Consider the following 20,239-nt stretch of genomic DNA (forward strand, 5'->3'; position numbering starts at 1 on the left):
CTCTCTTGCCCTCTCTTTTATTGTCTATGTGTTAATCTTACTTTTGTTTATTGTTGGCTAGGTTTGGAACTAACCCTAGGTTCCACCATTGAAGCATTATGTGCCGTGCGTTTCCATCCCCAATAGCCCTTATGGTGTGTTTTTTTTTTTTTTTTTTCCTGTTGGCAGGTTCCTCTAAATTTTAGATTTCCTCGCTTTTACTCTGCTTCATCCGTATGGTCCTTCTCTATTTTTTTCCCTGATTTCACCTTTTGCACACTGGGTAGATTTTTTTACAACTGGTTAGCGTTCCCCTCTCTTATCCACTGGTTACCAAACGTCATTAGGTATAATTTTTCCTTTGTATTTTGCCTAGTCACTTAGTTTCATGTGTTAGTTGTCTAAGATTTGATTGTTGGATTTTGTTTGGGAAATAATTAGTATCGTATAAGGTTGGGTGTTGATTTCTGATATTAGGAGTTTGGACTTTGGGGAGTTGTGAATGGAGGAAAGTATGAGATGAATTGCTTATTTGGTTAAGTTGATGGTTGTTTTTAGGACTATTCATCTGGTTTTCAACCTGGAAACTCGAGTACATGAGCCGAAACCTGGGACTCAAATTCGGGCCAGGTTCTGGCCCGAGTTAAGCTGGGTCAAACCAGGTCCAAAACCTGAATATATCCGGGTTTTGGAAAACCCAGATTCCGGGTTCTAGCAGTTTTTTTATGCATTTAACTTGATCACGTTTTGCCATTTTTACAACAATTGTCAAGATCCAAACCAACTATAGAAATGATGTAATGCTACAAAAGTTACAAGCACCCACTTGATTGACAAATAAAATGATGAAACAAATATGGAAAAACACATCTAGAATACAACTAGCTAAAAGTAATGCTTAAAATATGCTTGAATCCAGTGAAGAGGAGGACATGAGCAACAACATATGACAACCCATCAGACTGTAAAACAAGAATCAAAGAAGAGACATTAGTTTATTTATAGAAGGCAGTAGTAGTTTTCTCAGCATAATATCGACTTATAGCAATAACTATGTGCAGATTTATCAAACCTATTCTATTTATTCTCCACTAGATAAACACTTTTCTTTGAATCTTTTGCTTTGGCAATATTCTCTTTCTTTTCCCTCTGTATTCTAATTTGTAATCAATGCTTTATCTATTTTGTTCACATTTCTATTATTTTTGGATGAGTAAGGTAATCTTATTCAAAAATTAGGAAATATAGCAATTAACAATAGAAATATAGCATAACCTAAGGTACAAGAGAAGAGCAGTCCTTCAAAGGGAACAAACAAAACCAGTAAAGCAATTTGCACAGCCGGAAACATCTAGTGCAGCAACCAATATTAAAAGGGGCTAGATAAATATAACCATTCCCACCACCAACATAGCAGGCTTGCATTTCTACCACAATAGCTAGGCCTAACATAACATTTCCACCACGAACAGCACAAGGCTGCATTAAAAACTAGCCATAAGTTTGCCATCAAAGAAGAGAGTACATCCACTACAAGGGATAGAGAACCCAGCCACAACCACACCAAGTTTTGAAAGCAATGATAGCACTTCAAAATGAGCCACCAACTAGCATTACTCTAGAACAATAGAAGCAAATAATCCACACAACCATAAGTAAGAGCAGTCCAATAAGAAGGCTAAGGGGCATCCCACCTAGATCACAACTACCAGAACTAATAAAGAACAACTTACCTTTCTAGAACAAAAGGCTCAAAGATAAAAAAATTATTAGTGCCAAAAAAGAGTGAAGGGGTAGTTTAATTAGCTGAATTTATCCCTTTATATATTTTCAAAAATATATGTGGATGAACGGGTTGGAAGATTTCCATGCTCCTCCATATCAACGGAAAGAGAAAATGAGTCACTACCAACCCCTTAAGTTGTACCGACATTACAATTCACATAATCTTTTTCTATTTGTTATTGAGTAACAAACACAATACAATAAAAAGATCAAACATAGCAAACAAATAACCGAACATATATATATAAACAAAGCTAATCATTCAAATCAAATGAAAAGAATAATAAGAACGACAAAAATTATCATCATGTAATATTTTTTTTTCTATTGCAATATTTTTATTTTATCATCGTGAATAGAGGGTAAAAAAAAAAAGATCAGGGAGAAATTTGTGAAGATGCCTTTGCATATTTATCTAAAATATTTGAAAATTTGTTGTAATACTTTATGACTCAACCACAAATGTGAAATCCCCAATTAAACTCAGCCACAAATGTGAGCAATTTTAAATAGAAGGGTGCCAAAAACTGAGTAACTAAGCAAAACCCACCAATCTACTAATTAGAAGAGTGCCAAAAAGAGGCAAGTAGGCCAGGTGACAGAACCAAAGCCACCTTAATGAGTAAATTAATAAAGTACGTGAAAAGGGTTCGGTTTTGCTCCCCAATTCTCAAACAGACTCCAAAAACTTCTAAATCATTGAAAATGACGGAACCTAAACTCAATTAAGGCAAAAAACTATTAAACAACTGACATTTAGAATAGATGAAAGAAAAAATAGCTAGCAATTAGATTTCATATGTAATAGCCTGCTAAATATTCAATGGTGGAATTTTTATAGGCTTTAGGAACCTCATGAAAAGTCCATAAGTTTTCACGAATCGGCCAATCGCACAAGTTTTAGTTTGTTAACATAGTCAGTGTTATCACTCATTATGGTGTGAGAAATGCGATTTTAATTATTTGAGATAGTTAGAAGTGTCAGAATACGTTATGGTCTACGCCACTAGACTCAGTTGATTATTTAGGATTTTATGACGCAATAACCAAATTTCATAATTTCAGACGAAACACTTGTTCAAAACTGTGAAATTATTTTTAGGGACACTTCGGGGTTGAGTTTTGGTAAAGGATTTTTAATGTAGGTTAAAATGAATATTAGAATTTTTCAGTACTAAGTTTATTATGTATTTCTTTGGAGTGAATAGTAACCTCGATAAGCGTACTAAGTATAATGTTGTCAAAATCATAGTGTGGAATGTCCAAATTAGGTTACAGAAGTTTTATTTGGACACTTGGCAAGATCTTAGCCACACATAGTGAATAATACTAAACACTTGGCACAAAGTGGATTGTGAATGAAATCAAGGCGTAAGATCATGCCACCTAAGCAAAATAGTTTTTCATCTGATCAACCAAATTGAGTCAGATCGAAGAGGGTTTCAACCCTAGTGAAATCCTAAATGGTTGAAATCCAATTGAAACCCCAAAAGGTTGGTTGAACCGAAACCCTAAATGGTTTCCCCAAACTGTAAAGTTTGCCTTCAAACCCTTTTTGATCTATTTTCTAGCACTGTATTTAATCACTTGATTAAATCACTTCCACATGCTATTAATTTCTCAAATTCTTTTTATGACATCATTATCCAACCTTTTAAACCTTAGAAATTTGATTGGGCCAAAAAAAAAATTGAATTTAGGTTTGATAGCATCTCAAAACCTAACCAAACTCCATTTAAACCCCAAATTGAAGTCCACTTGGTTGAGGCCCACGAATTTGGCTACCTTGACAAATCTTCTTGAAGAAGTTTCCTTCGCCACCTGGTAGACCATCCATTGCCCTTGGCTGTACCCAATAGTGCCTTGATGTGAAGGAGAATCCACCTCATCAACCTTCATACCTCACAGGTTCTGCAGGCAATCATTTACCCCTCACTATTCTCTACTTTATGTCAGATAGCCACCTACAATCATGGGTTATTCAAGCCCATATCTTCCCCCTCCAGAATTCTAGAGTAGTGCAAGATACACTTCTTTCCCTTTAATCACTTCTTCACCCCGTTCTTAGAGAGAAACCCAAAAGAGCTCTACCAGACAGATTTCTAGGTCTATTTATGTGGATAGTTTTGACCCATTTTAAGTATTTTCACACGATGACTTCTTCATAAAAGTTGTTCCTCTTTGAGTATAGTTTTCTTATATATATTATTTGTATAATTCCATGGTCATTTGGTTGGTCAAAAATATTTTTAACAAAGGAAAGGTCATCCTGGGCATGAAACTAGAAAGTATGTTATGCTTTGGAAGTTTTGACCAAGCTAATGGACATATCTTGGTCCAAAAATTTTATGGAGTGTTGTTAGCATGTGTTTAAGAGTGTTAATTGAGGTTTTGTTGCATGACTAAAGCTTTTGATGATAAATTATTTTTTATATCTAGAAACTTGAAAACTGGAAGTTGAAAAACAGTTTTTATTTGGAGAAAGTTTGAATATTTCATTATTTGATCTTACACTAAAGGCTTTGGTATTTTTATATGATAATCCTAAGTCTCTTATTTTCATGTTAGGATGTTAGTTTGAAAATATTTAGTATTAGTTTCAAAGATATGATTTTTCTATGCAAGAGGATTTTGGTTAGGCTTAAGATTTGATGTTTTTGGATTAGATCCATGTTTTATTGACTTTTAGTCATGTAATTTTAAGTTTGATAGTTGGATATTCTTTAGGAAACATTTTTTTAAACCATGTGATGCTTTAGTTTGAAGATCTCACCTTCTTAAGCCATTGATCAAGAGATTTATAAAAGCTAGTTAAGAAAAAAGTTTCTATTTTTGGATTAAGTGTAAAACCAAAAACTCCAAATGTTATTTTGTGATTTTGGTGACTTTAGTTTGATGATTTAAAGCATGGTTGATCTTAGGATGATGTTATGAGTATGTTAGAAGTAAGATTGATTTATTAGAATTCTTGGAGATGTTTTGATTTAGGATCAAAGCTTGTGATTCAAGTGTTTGGATCCTTTTACAAAAACGTTTAGTGTTGATTATTAGATTTTTCTAAATGGATGTTTTAAGTATGTTTTTAAACTTAGGATAGGAAGATCTTTGTTCTAAAATTTTGGTTTAAGCATGAGTTTTGAAGTTGGAAGGAATTGCAACAAAAATAAAAAGAGATGGCCTATGGATGTTTCAGCCATAGTGTGTTTTCCATAGTTGTGATTTGTTTTAAATTTTTTTGAATTGATATTTGAGTTTAGGATAAAATTTAGATGATGTATATAAATTTTGAAAATTTTTGGAGTTAGGATGTGAAATCCTTAAGCTATGGGTAAAATGGTCATTTTCCCACATGTGGAGGGTAAAATGATCATTTTACTCTAAATTAGTTTGTTTTCATGCTCGTTTTTAACTTATGTGTGTCATTATATATGTCATTGTGATGACCCGCTTTTATGTGCATTTTCACTGAAGGGTTGTTTTTAATTTAATTAATATATTGGTTTATTTATTTTAAATTATTGCGTTTTAAATTGGTGTTTAATTTATTTGATGTGGTGTTTAATTTATCTAGTCGTTTTACGGTTTTTAATCTCGTTTTCGGCAGATCTGTTTTGGTTTTCGGAGTGAGGACTGGACCTCATTTCTTTTTCCTCATCTTTTCTTTTTTTTTCTCTTTTCTTTTTTTCTTCTTTCTCTTTTTCTTGTTTTTCTTTCTTTTTTCTCTTCCTCCCCGGTTCTCTCCCGCACGACACTCTCTCTCCTCTCCCTCACTTTGTTTCGTCCAGCTGCCCAGACCTACCGCCGCCGGCCACCATGCATCACACCACCACCACCAATCTCTTCCCCTCCCTCCAGTGAACCACTCCACAAATTTTCACCGCCAACGGAGTCGCCGTTTAGCTTGAAAGCCACCTCCAAGCCGAACGGCTTTTGCTCCGATTTGACGCCGTAGCTCCAACTCCGGCCACCACCTCTTCACCACTTCATCACCAACTCCTTGCCGTCCTAACCCACCCATTTCCGGCCTCATTCTGTCGCCGGAACAGCTCCCACGAACTAGTTTCCGATTTGGGTATTTCAGCCCTTCAACCACCATTTTCGCCGCCACCCACAGCCAAACTCCACTTCCCTTAGCTTCATAAACATCCTTAGACCATTCCCTATCAATTTCGTGCTTTGATTTGTCCACATTCAAAAGTGGGTATTTTACAACACACGGCCACAGTGAAATTTCACTGTTACGTTGCTTTTCTTCCGCCGTTTGCAATGCTGCAAGCTTTCAAAAAATACCATATAGCACTGTAAGTATTTTCCAAACTCTACTTTTAGATTTAAATATATTTTGCTCAAATAATAAATATTTGCTGTTGCTAGGCTGATTCCGGACTGAGTCCGAGGAGTTCGAGAGTCGGATGGATGGAGGACGAAGTTGCTTGATTTATTGATTTATGGTTGGTTGGTTGTTTTGTGCATTGAAATTGCATTTACATGGTGCATGCACGTGCGTTTTATTTAATTTGAGAAAATCCTATTTTATTGGTGTAAGTAGATTTTCGGGTGCTTGTGTCTCACGAGCCCAAGCCGGGATGGGTTATTATCTCGGTAGAGCTCCTCTGGTCACTCGGGAGTGTAATATACTGAGTGACGTCCCCTGAGTTGTCGCTGGACGACGACGGGAGCGGGGGCTAGGGGATGCTTGGCTACGAACGCGCCGGGCGCGGAACTGGGCATCACTCTATGCACCAACTCCGTGGCCCTTCGCTGGCGAGGGCTAGAGGATGCTTGGCTACGAACGCGTGGGGTGCGGAACTGGGCATCGCTCGTTTAGGTGTCACACGCGTGGTCGTTACCTGCGGTGTAGCACTGGAGCCAGGGTGTGCGGATGACCCCTAGGGGAGGTCATGGTGCATACGGATTAATTGGTTAATGGTTTGAGTTTGATATGGGCCAAATGTGACTTTTGGCGTGATATTTAGAAAGTTTATGTTTTTGGGCCAAATGGGATTTTTAGTGTGTGTGGAAAAATATGATTTTATGGGTTTTGAGCATTGGCATCCTTTCATGCATATTGTTTGAGTTTTATATGCTTTTATCTAGTGGTGTTTGGATTTTACTTACCTGCGGCACCATTTTTGGTACTGTAGATTTTGGTGCAGAGCTCGAGGAAGAGGAGCCGAGCCCGAGGATGCTGCTCCGCTGGGGTGCTGAAGTTAAAGTTAAAGTTTTGTTGTTGGTTTAAATATATATTTGTGCCTTGTAATATTTTATCGTATATGTTTTAAACAGCTTTGTATTAAATTAAGAAAAATTCTAGTACTTAGTTATTGAGTTTGCTTTTCGCTGCATATTTCTCGTGCACATTCGTTGATTGTACACACACTTGGCACACGTCAATAGGGTGGTGACCTGTGATGTCATCATCCGGACGTCTCAATTTCCCCGTGTCTGTGCGTGGGGATTTGGGGGCGTCACAGTCATGCCATGCCAAGTTATCACATATTTTTCTGTTACACATAATTTATCCTGTCATGAATTATTCATCTGTTACACAAGATATTCTGTCACGTATTGCTATACAGTGCATGTATATCATGTTAAGTATGTCATTTGTTACATGTAAGTCATGTCACATAAAGTTCACAATTGCAAGTAAGCTATGTTACAAAATGTTGTTTGTTGCATGCCATGTCAAGTTATGAAATGTTTCTGTCCCAAGTATGTCCTCGTGCAGTTAAGTTATTGTTCAGTTTATTGTGACTACCCCACCATGGTAACCCAATGAGATAAGAATACACCACCATGGTAACCCTATGAGATAAGAAAAAGCAATCATGGTGAACCCATGAGATAAGAACACACCATTATGGTAACCCCATGAGATAAGAATAAGCAATCATGGTAATCCCATGAGATAAAAATACACCATCATGGTAACCCCATGAGATAAGAATAAGCAATCATAGTGAACCAATGAGATAAGAATAAGAAATCATAGTAACCCCATGAGATAAGAATACACCATCATGGTAACCCCATGGGATAAGAATGAGTAATCATGGTGAACCCATGAGATAAGAGTACACCATCATGGTAACCCCATGAGATAAGAATAAGCAATCATGGTGACCCCATGAGATAAAAATAAGTTTCAAATTAAGTCCACGTTAAGTTAAGTTTCAGATTAAGTTCATGTTATGTTATGTTATATTTACGTACATGTTATGTTCATGTTCACGTTAAGTTTCAAGTTCATGTTCATATTATGTTATGTTCACGTTTATATTATGTTCAAACTCACGTTCATGTTATGTTATGTTCACGTTCATGTTCACATTAAATTTCAAGTTCATGTTCATATAATACTATGTTCACGTTTATGTTATGTTCAAATTCATGTTTATGTCATGCTATGCTCAAGTTCATGTTATGTTATGTTATATTCACGTACATGTTATGTTCATGTTCACGTTAAGTTTCAAGTTCATGTTCATGTTCATATTATGTTATGTTCATGTTTATATTATGTTCAAACTCACGTTCATGTTATGTTATGTTCACGTTCATGTTCACATTAAATTTCAAGTTCATGTTCATATCATACTATGCTCACGTTTCAAATTCATGTTTATGTCATGCTATGCTCAGGTTTATGTTAAGTTTAAGTTCATGTTTATGTTATGTGTGATGACCCACTTTTACGTGTATTTTCACTGAAGGGTTGTTTTAATTTAATTAATATATTGGTTTATTTATTTTAAATTATTGTATTTTAAATTGATTTTAATTTATTTGATATTGTATTTAATTTATTTAGTTGTTTTACGGTTTTTAATATCGTTTTTGGAGGATCTGTTTTTGGTTTCCGGAGTGAGCATTGGACCTCATTTCTTCTCTTTCCTTTTTATTTTTCCCTTTTCCTTTTTCTTTTCCTCCTTTTCTTTCCTTTCTTTCTTTTTCTTCTTCTTTTTCCCCGATTCCTCTCTCCCTGCGCGCTACTCTTTGTTTTTCTCCTTCCCATCGCCGCATGTTTACCAACCCGGTTCTCCGCCGTCCGGCCGCCGTGTAGTGCACCACCCCCACCATTCTCTTCTCCTCCCACCAGAGATCATCCCCACCAATTTTCAGAGTCATCGGACTAGCCATTAGCCGCCAAGAGCCCCTAGAAGTCACGGCACCTGCCTTGTTTTTCTCCCCTCTTGCTGGTTGTTTTCGCAGCCTAGAACCGCCGCTCGCCTATGGCGTGGCCTACACCACCCACTTAGTTTTCTTCCTCTCTCACCGGTGAACATCCCCACCAAGTTTCACCTCCATCGAAGCCACCGTTAGCCACCACGAGCTCCTCCAAGCCATACGGTTTTTCACCAATTCTGGAGTCGTCGCACCACCTCCGGTCACCATCTCTTCACAGCTTCTTCCCCTACCTCTTGACTACCTAAACCACCCATTTCTGGCCTCGATCCGTTGCCGGAGCAGTCCCCTCGAGCTAGCTCTCTGATTTGGGTATTTTGGCCTTTTACTACCATTTCCACCGTCACCCACGGCCAAAACTCGTTTCCTTTAGCTTCATAAATATCTCAAGACCATTTTCTATCAATTTCATACCTTGGTTTGTTCCCGTTTGAAAGTGGGTAATTTATTATCCACGACCACAGCGTAAATTACACTGTTACATTGCTTTTCCTCCGCCGTTTGCAACGTCGCAAGCTTTCGAAAAATACCGTATAGCACTGTAAGTATTTTCCAAACCCTAATTTTAGATTTAAATATATTTTACTCATATAATAAATTATTTGTTGTTGGTTGGCTGATTCCAAACTGAGTCCGATGAGTTTGGGGGTCGGATGGATTGAGGACGAAGTTGCTTGATGTGTTGATTTGGATTGGTTGTTTGTTTTATGCCTTGAGATTGCATTTATATTGCATTTATGCATATTTGATTTTAATTGAGAAAATCGTGTTTTGTTGGCGTAAATGAATTTCGAGTGCGTGTGTCTCACGAGCCCAAGCCGGGATGGGTTATTATCTCGGTGGAGATCCTCTGGTCACTCGGGAGTAGATAATACTGAGTGACATCCCCTGGGTTGTCACAGGGCGACGACTGGATCACACGATATGGTAATGCTATCGTGTCGACTCCGTGGTCCCTAGAGTGGCAGGGACTAGAGGATGGCCTGGTCAAGTACGCGCTAGGCACGAGTCTGGGCATCGCTCGTTTAGGTGTCACATGTGTAGTCATTACTTGCGGTGTGGCACAGAGCCATGGTGTGCGGATGATCCCTAGGGGAGATCATGGTGCATGCATAATTGTATCATTTTTATGGTTTTTGGATGCGGGCCATTTTCTGGGAAAATGGCAAAGTTTGGTTTTGAGGTTTTTGATCCATTTTCTGGGAAAATGGTGGTTTGGGCCATTATCTAGGATAATGGCGAGGCTTGGTTTTAAGCGATATGTTTTTGTGGGCCAAATGAGTTTTTGGCGTGCGTGGGAAAATATGGCTTTACGAGACATGTGCATTGGCTTTTCTTTCATGCATATTGTTTGAGTTTTATATGTTATTATCTAGTGGTGTTTGGATTTTACTTACCTGCGGCACTATATCTGGTACCGTAGATTTTGGTGCAGAGATCGAGGAAGAGGAGGAGGCTGAGCCTGAGGATGCGGCTTTGCCGGAGTTCTGAGTGGAGTTTATGTTTTGTATTTGGCTTTGAAATAATATTTGTGTTTTGTCATATTTTAATATGTATGTTTTGATCAATTTTGTATTAAACTAAGAAAGATGTTGGTACTTAGTTATATGACTTTGCTATCTGCTGCGTGTTTCTTCGTACACAATTGTGCTTAATACACACACTTGGCACACGTCAATAGGGTGGTGACCCGTGATGTCATCATTCGGATGTCTCGATTTTTCAGTGTTCGTGCGTGGGGATTTGGGGGCGTCACATTATGTATGTTTACATTCATGCTATGTTTTAAGTTCAAGTTCATATCATGTCAAGTCAAGTTCAGTCACATTTCAGTTCAGGTTATGTCAGTTATGCCGTGCTATATGTCAGTTATGCCATGCTATATGTCAAGTTATGCTATACGAACTTACGACTTTAATTATGCATTCATGCTTTTACTACTATGCATGTATCATTAACCTGTGTGGAAATTTCCTGTTAGCTTATTGAGATTTGTAATCAAATCTCATCATAGTAGTCCCAACTACCATTCCCTCCAAATGGTAGGCGATGTGTCAGGATTAGAGTCATAAAGATTATTTGCAAGTTTTAGTTGGGGCAATTACAAGATCAAGAGCTGGGAAGATCAAGGAAGCTTATGCAATGATGGGTGCAATCCACTTGAGATGTGTCTAGTAAGTGCCTAACATTCAAGATGGGCTTGAGTGGAGGAAATCCAATTTTCATCCATATGATATGCTACGAAAGACACGACTTGGGCATATTGTTATTGAAGGGCTTGGACTTATTTATTTCATTAAAAGAGCTTATTTTATTAGTTTAGAATAAGTGGGCTTGAGAATGTCAACCCACATATATGTCTTATTTATAATGAACTGGAATTTTTGAGAAGGCCTTGTATTTTGGCCAATGGCTTATTTGGAAAGTTATTATTTTATTTGAAGTAGGGTTTTAGAAGTTACTATAGCACGGCATTGCTCATGCTATAGTACCCGAGGCTCACTTAGGATTTTGAGAGATTGTTTATTTAAACCAATTGCAGCCTCATTTGAGAAGGTAAAACATTATTGAAATTGATGAATTTTATTCATTGTGAGTTGAATTTATCTCCTCTTGTTCTTGATTGAACGTTTGAACTTATCAAAGGTAAATCACAACCTTTGTGGCATTCCTCCATGTAATTTGGGTTCTTAGGACGGGTTCTTCAATGGGTCTAGATTTTAATATAATCTAAGTTCTTGAAACGATTTTTCATCAAGTCTAAATTCTCCATCCATAGACTTGATATTGACTTTCTTGAGTTTGTTTTTCCAATATTGTTATTGGGTCTCAAAGCGAGTCGATTGGGGTTCACATCAGATAGAAATGCCAGAACTTCAGTGCTGAGAAGAATGCCGCTATATTGCAAACCCTGTAACCCCAATTATTTTTAAGTTCACTTCCAGCCACCACTTAGGTTGTGACGCCCCCAAATTCCCACGCACGGACAAGGGGAAATCGAGACGTCCGGATGATGACATCACGGGTCACCACCCTATCGACGTGTGCCAAGTGTGTGTATAAGCAACGAATGTGCATGAGAAACACATAGCGGATAGCAAAGTCAATAACTAAGTACCATAATTTTTCTTGTTTAATCAAAGCTGTTCAACACATACATAAATAAATATTACAAAACACAAACCTAATTTTAAATCAATTACAAAACATAAACTTCAGCACCCCGGCGGAGCCGCATCCTCGGGCTCAGCCTCCTCATCCTCAACCTTGATCTCTGTACCAAAATCTAAGGTACTAAAAATGGGGCCGCAGGTAAGTAAAATCCAAACGCCACCAGATAAAAATATATAGAACTCAAACAATATGCATGAAGTGATGCCAATGCACAAAACCCATAAAATCGTATTTTTTTCATGCACGCCAAAAATCTCATTTGGCCCAAAAGCATAACCTTTCCAAATATCACGCCAAAAGTCCCATTTGGCCCGTATCAAACTCAATCCATTAACCAATTAATCCGTATGCACCATGACCTCCCCTAGGGGTTATCCGCACACCCTGGCTCTAGTGCCACACCGCAGGTAACGACCACGTATGTGACACCTAAACGAGCGATGCCCAGTTCTGCGCCCCGCGTGTTCATAGCCAAGCATCCTCTAGCCCTCACCAGCAAAGGGTCACTGAGTCGGTGCGTAGAGCGATGCCCGGTTCCGCGCCCGGCGCGTTCGTAGCCAAGTATCCCCTAGCCCACACTTCCGTTGTCGCCCAGCGACAACTCAGGGGACGTCACTCAGTTTATTACACTCCCGAGTGACCAGAGGAGCTCCACCGAGATAATACCCCATCCCGGCTTGGGGTCGTGATACACACGCACCCAAAAATCCACTTACGTCAATAAAACAGGATTTTCTCAAATTAAATAAAACGCACGTGCATGCACCATGTAAATGCTATTTCAATGCATAAAACAATCAACCATCTAGAAATCAATAAAATAAGCAACTCCGTCCTCCAACCATCCGACCCCCGAACTCCTCGGACTCAGTCCTGAATCAGCCAACCAACAGATAATAATTTATTGAATGAGCAAAATATATTTAAATCTAAAAGTAGAGTTTGGAAAATACTTACAGCATTGCAAACGGCAGAAGAAAAGCAACGTAACAGTGTAATTTACACTGTGGCCGTGGGTAATAAATTACCCATTTTTTGAACGGGGACAAACCAAGGCTCGGGATTGATAGAGAATGGTCTAGGGATGTTTATGAAGTTAAAGGAAATGAGTTTTGGCCGTGGATGGTGGTGGAAATGGCGGTCGAAGGCCAAAAAGGGGCTGAATGGAGTTGAGCTCGTGTGAGCTACTCCGGCAACAGATCGAGGCCGGAAATGGGTGGTTTAGGTTGGCAAGAGGTACGGGAAGAAGCTGTGAAGAGATGGTGGCCGGAGGTGGTGCAACGCCGCCAGAATCGGTGAAAAACCGTATGGCTTGGAGGAGCTCGTGGTGGCTAACGGTGGCTCGGATGGAGGTGAAACTTGGTGGGGATGTTCGCCGGTAAGAGGGGAAGAAAATTGGGTGGGTGGTGTAGGCCACGCGGCCAGCGAGCTGCGTTTCTGGGCTGCGAAAGCCACCGGCGACAGGGGAGAAAAACAAGCAGGTGCCGTGACTTCCAGGGGCTCGTGGCGGCTAACGGCTAGTCCGATGGCTCTGAAAATTGGTGGGGATGATCTCTGGTAGGAGGGGAAGAGAATGGTGGGGCTGGTGTACAACACAACCTCCGGACGGCGGTGCACCGGGCGGCTGAAGTGGCAGCGACGATAAGGAAAGGAGAGCTGCTACTGTGCACAGGGAGAGGGGGAAAACGGGAAGAAAAAGAAGAAGAAAAAGAAATAAAAGAAAGAAAAGAAGAAAAAGAAAAGGAAAAAGGGAAAAAGAAAAAGGGAAGAAAAGAAATGAAATCCAATCCTCACCTCTGGAGTCCAACAACTGATCCAACGAAAATAAGTTTAAAAGCAATAAAACTAAGAAAATATTTTAAACACAACGTAAAGCTAAAATATAATAATTAACTAGTAAAAACAAACTATTTAATTTTAAATCCAAAGACAAGCTAAAATAAATTAAATAGCAGTTTAAATTCAACAGCAATTAAAATCCAATTAAAATCCGATAATTTAAAATAAAAGAACTATTATATTAATTAAATTAAAATATTCATTCAGTGAAAATACACGTAAAAACGGGGTGTCACATCCTCCCCCCTTAAAATAAATTTCGTCCTCAAAATTTGTGAGATCAATATCAGCACCAAGCAGGATACACTACGCAACTCAGAGTATACTTGAGAAAATCATACCATCAGCCATTTCCACACAAGTATGATTAAAGCTCTCTCCAATTATACTCCTAAAGCAATTCCATCATATTCGTACTAGTCTCCCAGAGACGCATCACGTATAGAACTCCTAAAGCAGCCACGTAAACCGGAATCACCATATCGTCAAGAACTTCAAAACCACACCCAAGAAAATTCTAAAAATTATTACTTCTTAGAATGAATTGTATTAACCTCAATCAACCTTCATGCTATATCATCGAAACTTTCATTGTATACTATATCTTGGTAACCTAATAGTCACTTTCAAAATAAACCATCAATAAACATAATTTGCCCAAACAAAATATTACTCTCCAATTACAAGCACCTTCTCGAAGTTTTAAGTCATCACTAATTACTCAAAATCAGCACACCTAATTATCTCCAAAATATCACGCTTCCATGCGCACTCTGATAACTTGCCAAAAAGCAAAAAGACTATATCTTCATAAATTAACACCCCTGAGTACAAGCTAACTCTAACACCTGGAAGCAAGAAAATCCTTTACCACATTTTGATAGAAAATAAAGTCTCCCAAAATCATGAACTATCAATCCTATTTCCTCAATTATCTCTAGCTACCTTAATTAAATCAAAATTTCGCAACGACACCCATGATCATCAACCAAGAAGATGATATCAATCAATTGCAACCTTCCAAATTAAAAACAAGTATCATTATCTCAACATACGCCAATCTCATCTAAGATAAAGAACATAGGGCTCGAATCCGTCCCGACCAACTAATAAAGCACCTATAACTCCTACCTAACAACTTACACTTTCAAGATCATCACCTAAATTATGAATATCGTCTAATTTAGAGATAACTAAATTCACTACGAACCACGATTAAATTCACCATAACCTTAATGAACCATTCTTATAAACTCACTTACCTACTTCTATTCTCATAACCCTAATATTAGCACGACTATTTCCTTCAATTGCATACAAAATTAAATCTCAAGATAGGCCATGCTATTCAGACCTCCAATCCATCAAAACTATGGCACTACCCTCCTGACTTCTACTGCTTATTACCTTACGTACCTGTTTAGGCTAATCACTGTTGATTCCCAAACTTCCACTTTCAAGATTTTATTATCCACTACACATGGCGACCCAACAATCTCTCTTCAAGTTAAATAAAATGTATATAATTCTCCCAACTGGACACGCAAACTCCAAAGGAAAGTATAGCCTCAAAATTTAAATTCCTGTGTGACCTCAAGTCACAATTAATTCTTGAAGATAGTCTCAACAATAAATGCCAACCATCACTCCAATTGGTAACCCACTTCAACTGTACACTCTGATCAACTCACTAAGAACTCGAAGTTAAAATCTATTGAATTTAATACTATCACATCTAATCCACTTCAGTACTCACCAAAGCCACTTCCCTCAAGCCAAAAAGAGACTAGGATTTGTACTCTCCGAAATCCATACACCCTCACCACCACTATAAATGGATCTCATGTACCCTTAGCTAAGATCAATAATCATTCTAACGTATAAGTGATCCATCACTTCCATTTCCAACATCCGTACCTTATCCTCAAAATAAACAAAATTTCATTTCCCAAAACCTGCATCATCTATCATCCTCAACTCGGTATGAATCAATCCTAAAACTTGTCACTATAACCTCGAGCTATAACAATTATTGCCAACCCACATTCCATTGAGTAACACGCTTCGACTGAACGCTCCAATCGATTCACCACTATCACATGTTGATCTCATACGTCCTTAGCCGAAACCAATAGTCATTCCAACATACAAGTAATCCATTACTACTATTTCCATCATTAGGACTTATATCCGTAAATCAACATGAATCACTCCTATATCTGGTTAACTTATACCCTTAACATCAGCAAATAGTTACGCTTAAAGCTTTGTACTAAAAATGACCTTAAACCTGCTAATAATCCGTTCCCAAAAGTCTTTAGAACATAAGGTCTCAACTTCAATCGAATTCAATACCAACAATTAAACTATTGCTTCCAAAACCTCAATGGATCTATTCCTTCCGAACCGATAAAAATCATTTCCTAAAATCGATTACTACAAACTCGAGTTAACAATAGTCATTTTCTGAACTAAGTCAATATCTACATCCTCAAAGAAGTATATGAGATAAATCATTACCTTCCATTCTCAAAGAAATGTACCCCAGAAAAATTTGATATTATTAACTAAACTCTGATCAACCCCATTTTAATGGTTGCAAACTAATCACTCTCCAGAGTGGATCAAGCTAGCACCCCAAGTTTGTAAAACTAAGAACTCAACTCTTATTATAAATTGGTCCTTCAACTCTGCAATTCTAAAACCTTAAATCAAATAAGAATAATTTCTAGAATTTCTAAGATCAATGAGCTTACACCCCATAATAGAACAATCGGCTCCCAAAGCTTTTAAAATCTAATACATTAACGGATAATAAATCATTTTCTGAAATCCTCGAGATTGATGGCTTTAATCCAAAACATTCACCTTAAAACTTGTAAATTTTAAAACCCCAATTGCCACCAAATTGTTCATCCGAATCAGCGAAATTTAAAACTTGAAATTTAATTATTTCCCCCAAAGCTTGTCGAACCTAACACCTTAATTAACAAAATCTTGTTTCCTAAAATCTATAAGGCCTCAAACCTTAGATAAAATTATCTTAAACCAATTCTTAAAGTTCGTTGAACCTACACTCTCCTATTCTATAGCCTCATTATATAAATTCTACAAAACCTAAGACCTCAACCATCTTAAGCGACTTAAAGCTAACTCCCCTCCTTAGTTGCAACTTACATTCCTACTCCCAAGAGATTGCCTAATCCATGTCATTCCCTTCTAGCCACAATATTATAAAAGTAACCCACCTCTATAAAATTCAACCCTACTACACTAAGTATTTTTTCCTATCCACGACATTCTCGATAGTACCGTCCTCCTGCCATAGCACAATCCTCAACTCAACTTTCTTTTTTTTTTAATCAGACAAAACAAAACAAAACAACTTAAAACAAAATAAATAAAACAAATAAAACAACATACTTGCAATTCAAATAAAATAAAATCAAACCAAACCAAATCAAATGGAATTAAATAAAATAAATTCAAATCAAATAAAATCGAATCAAGTTAAAGAAAAACAATTCAACTTAAATAAATGAAAATAATTTTAACACCAGCTTTTAAAACTTTCTGGTACTCCACCTATAGGACATATGGTTTTACCCAGAGCCAAACCGCTCTGATACCACCTGTGACGCTCCCAAATTTCCACGCACGGACACGAAAAAATCGAGACGTCCGGATGATGACATCACGGGTCACCACCCTATCGAAGTATGCCAAGTGTGTGTATAAGCAACGAATGTGTATGAGAAACACGCAGCGGATAGCAAAGTCAATAACTAAGTACCAAAATTTTTCTTGTTTAATACAAAGCTGTTCAACACATACATAAATAAATATTACAAAACACAAACCTAATTTTAAATCAATTACAAAACATAAACTTCAGCACCCCGGCGGAGCCGCATCCTCGGGCTCAGCCTCCTCATCCTCAACCTCGATCTCTACACCAAAATCTACAGTACTAAAAATGGGGCCGCAGGTAAGTAAAATCCAAACGCCACCAGATAAAAATATATAGAACTCAAACAATATGCATGAAGTGATGCCAATGCACAAAACCCATAAAATCATATTTTTTTCATGCACGCCAAAAATCTCATTTGGCCCAAAAACATAACCTTTCCAAATATCACGCCAAAAGTCCCATTTGGCCCGTATCAAACTCAATCCATTAACCAATTAATCCGTATGCACCATGACCTCCCCTAGGGGTCATCCGCACACCCTGGCTCCAGTGCCACACCGCAGGTAACGACCACGCATGTGACACCTAAACGAGCGATGCCCAGTTCTGCGCCCCGCACCTTCGTAGCCAAGTATCCTCTAGCCCTCGCCAGTGAAGGGCCACGAAGTCGATATGTAGAGCGATGCCCGGTTCCGTGCCCGGCGCGTTCGTAGCCAAGCATCCCCTAGGCCCCGCTCCCGTCGTCGCCCAGCGACAACTCATGGGACGTCACTTAGTTTATTACGCTCCCGAGTGACCAGAAGAGCTCCATCGAGATAATACCCCATCCCGGCTTGGGGTCGTGATACACACGTACCCAAAATCCAACATAACAGTGTATTTTACTTAATATCACACTTTTGATTTTCTATCTATTTCATTTAAAATTTAATCCTATATTGAATTATCTATCTAAAATCTATATAATAAAAAATGATTATTTATTTTTTATTTTTAATTATTTTTATTAAATTTTGCAAATCTACTGGTTATATTTTAAAATTAAATAAAATCTATTTTATTTTAGTCATTTTAATTCATAACGAGCATTTATTTTTCATATTTTCATAATTAATAACATAATAGTAATATCAATCATTCTAACTCAATTATTATTTTTTTAATATTTTACAGTTTTAAGAAAAAGCAAAACCACATCGGACTACAATATTTTTAAAAAACTTAAAACTAAAATTCTAAAATCTAAAGTTTAAACCATAAAACCTATTAACTAATTATTTTTAAGATCACTAACAACCACCACTTTAGTTGTCTCTTGAGGTGGCGGCCGCTACCATTCGAAGATCAATCAACTCCGCCTTTTTCTCTTGTTCATTAGTCTGGCCGATGGTGGCCACTATTTTGAGGAACAACCAAATTTTGACTACTTAGACAGAGATTCAAGAGAAATTTGGGTCTTTTATCCACCCAATGCCTAGGTGCGTGGTGGTAGGGCACCTCAAAATGGGATGGTTGGATCATCGAAAATGGGTTAGTTAGCCATCTCTATTTTTCTTTTTGAGTTTTGTTATTCATCATTCTCATATACCATACAACACCTTATTTTTATTTTTAAATTTTTTTATTTTATTCTTTTTAAAATAATTGAGTTCTTCTACTCATCATTCATAAACTACACATTTAATAAGAGAAACAATTAATAAAAAATATAAAAAATTATATGTGGTCTGTAGTGTGAAGATGATGAGTAAAATTTTTCTTTTCTAAAATTTAAATTGGTTTAGTTTTCAGCTGGTAATAAATAGTACTAAGTGTGTTTATTATACTATTCAATAAAATGCTAACATGTGAGGTTTCAATTGAATAGTATAAAAAACTGGTTTAAGTAATTCGCTATTTCTAATATAAAAAAGTATAAATGGTGTGTCAATACATTTATTTGTTGCCTTTTTGATATTTTTCTTATGTGAAATAAGTGAATGATGGACAAGTGGCTAAATCTGAACCCTTGAAGTTTAATGAAACTAAGTTGGTTGATCAAGTGAGAAGCCCGGGACTTGTGAGCTATATCAGAGAAATATCAAGTGGTTGAGCCACAGGATTGTGACATGTGTTGGCATCTATTTAATGATATATATTTGTAGTTATCAAATATGTGTAACCCTAATTCATTTTTCATTCATTTTTGGTCTGTTGTTATCGAGAGGCTTCGAGAGAGAGCTTGAGAGGGCGAAAACTAGGGTTTCTTCCTAGGATTTCACTGAGAGAGAAATCGATTTGTGCGATTTTCTGGTTTGTGAGAGAGCGTTTTGTAACCTAATTGTTCTGAAGCTTCTCTATGAAGGATATTGATAATCAATAAAGCATTGAGGCCATTCATGTCGTGGACGTAGACCATTAGGGTCGAAACCACGTAAATCGGTTGTCTTTCCACTACAACAAATATGCTTTTTAGTGACGGATTAGAGATAGTGATGGTCTCCAAACCATCACTAAAAGGCTTTTTCTGTGACGGTTTGTGGGAACTATCACTAAATGTTGTGGAAGAAATTTTTAACGTTTAACGTTTTAGTTATTTTT

The sequence above is a fragment of the Carya illinoinensis genome, chromosome 1 (assembly GCF_018687715.1).
Source record: "Carya illinoinensis cultivar Pawnee chromosome 1, C.illinoinensisPawnee_v1, whole genome shotgun sequence".
In the NCBI taxonomy this organism is placed as follows: Eukaryota; Viridiplantae; Streptophyta; class Magnoliopsida; order Fagales; family Juglandaceae; genus Carya; species Carya illinoinensis.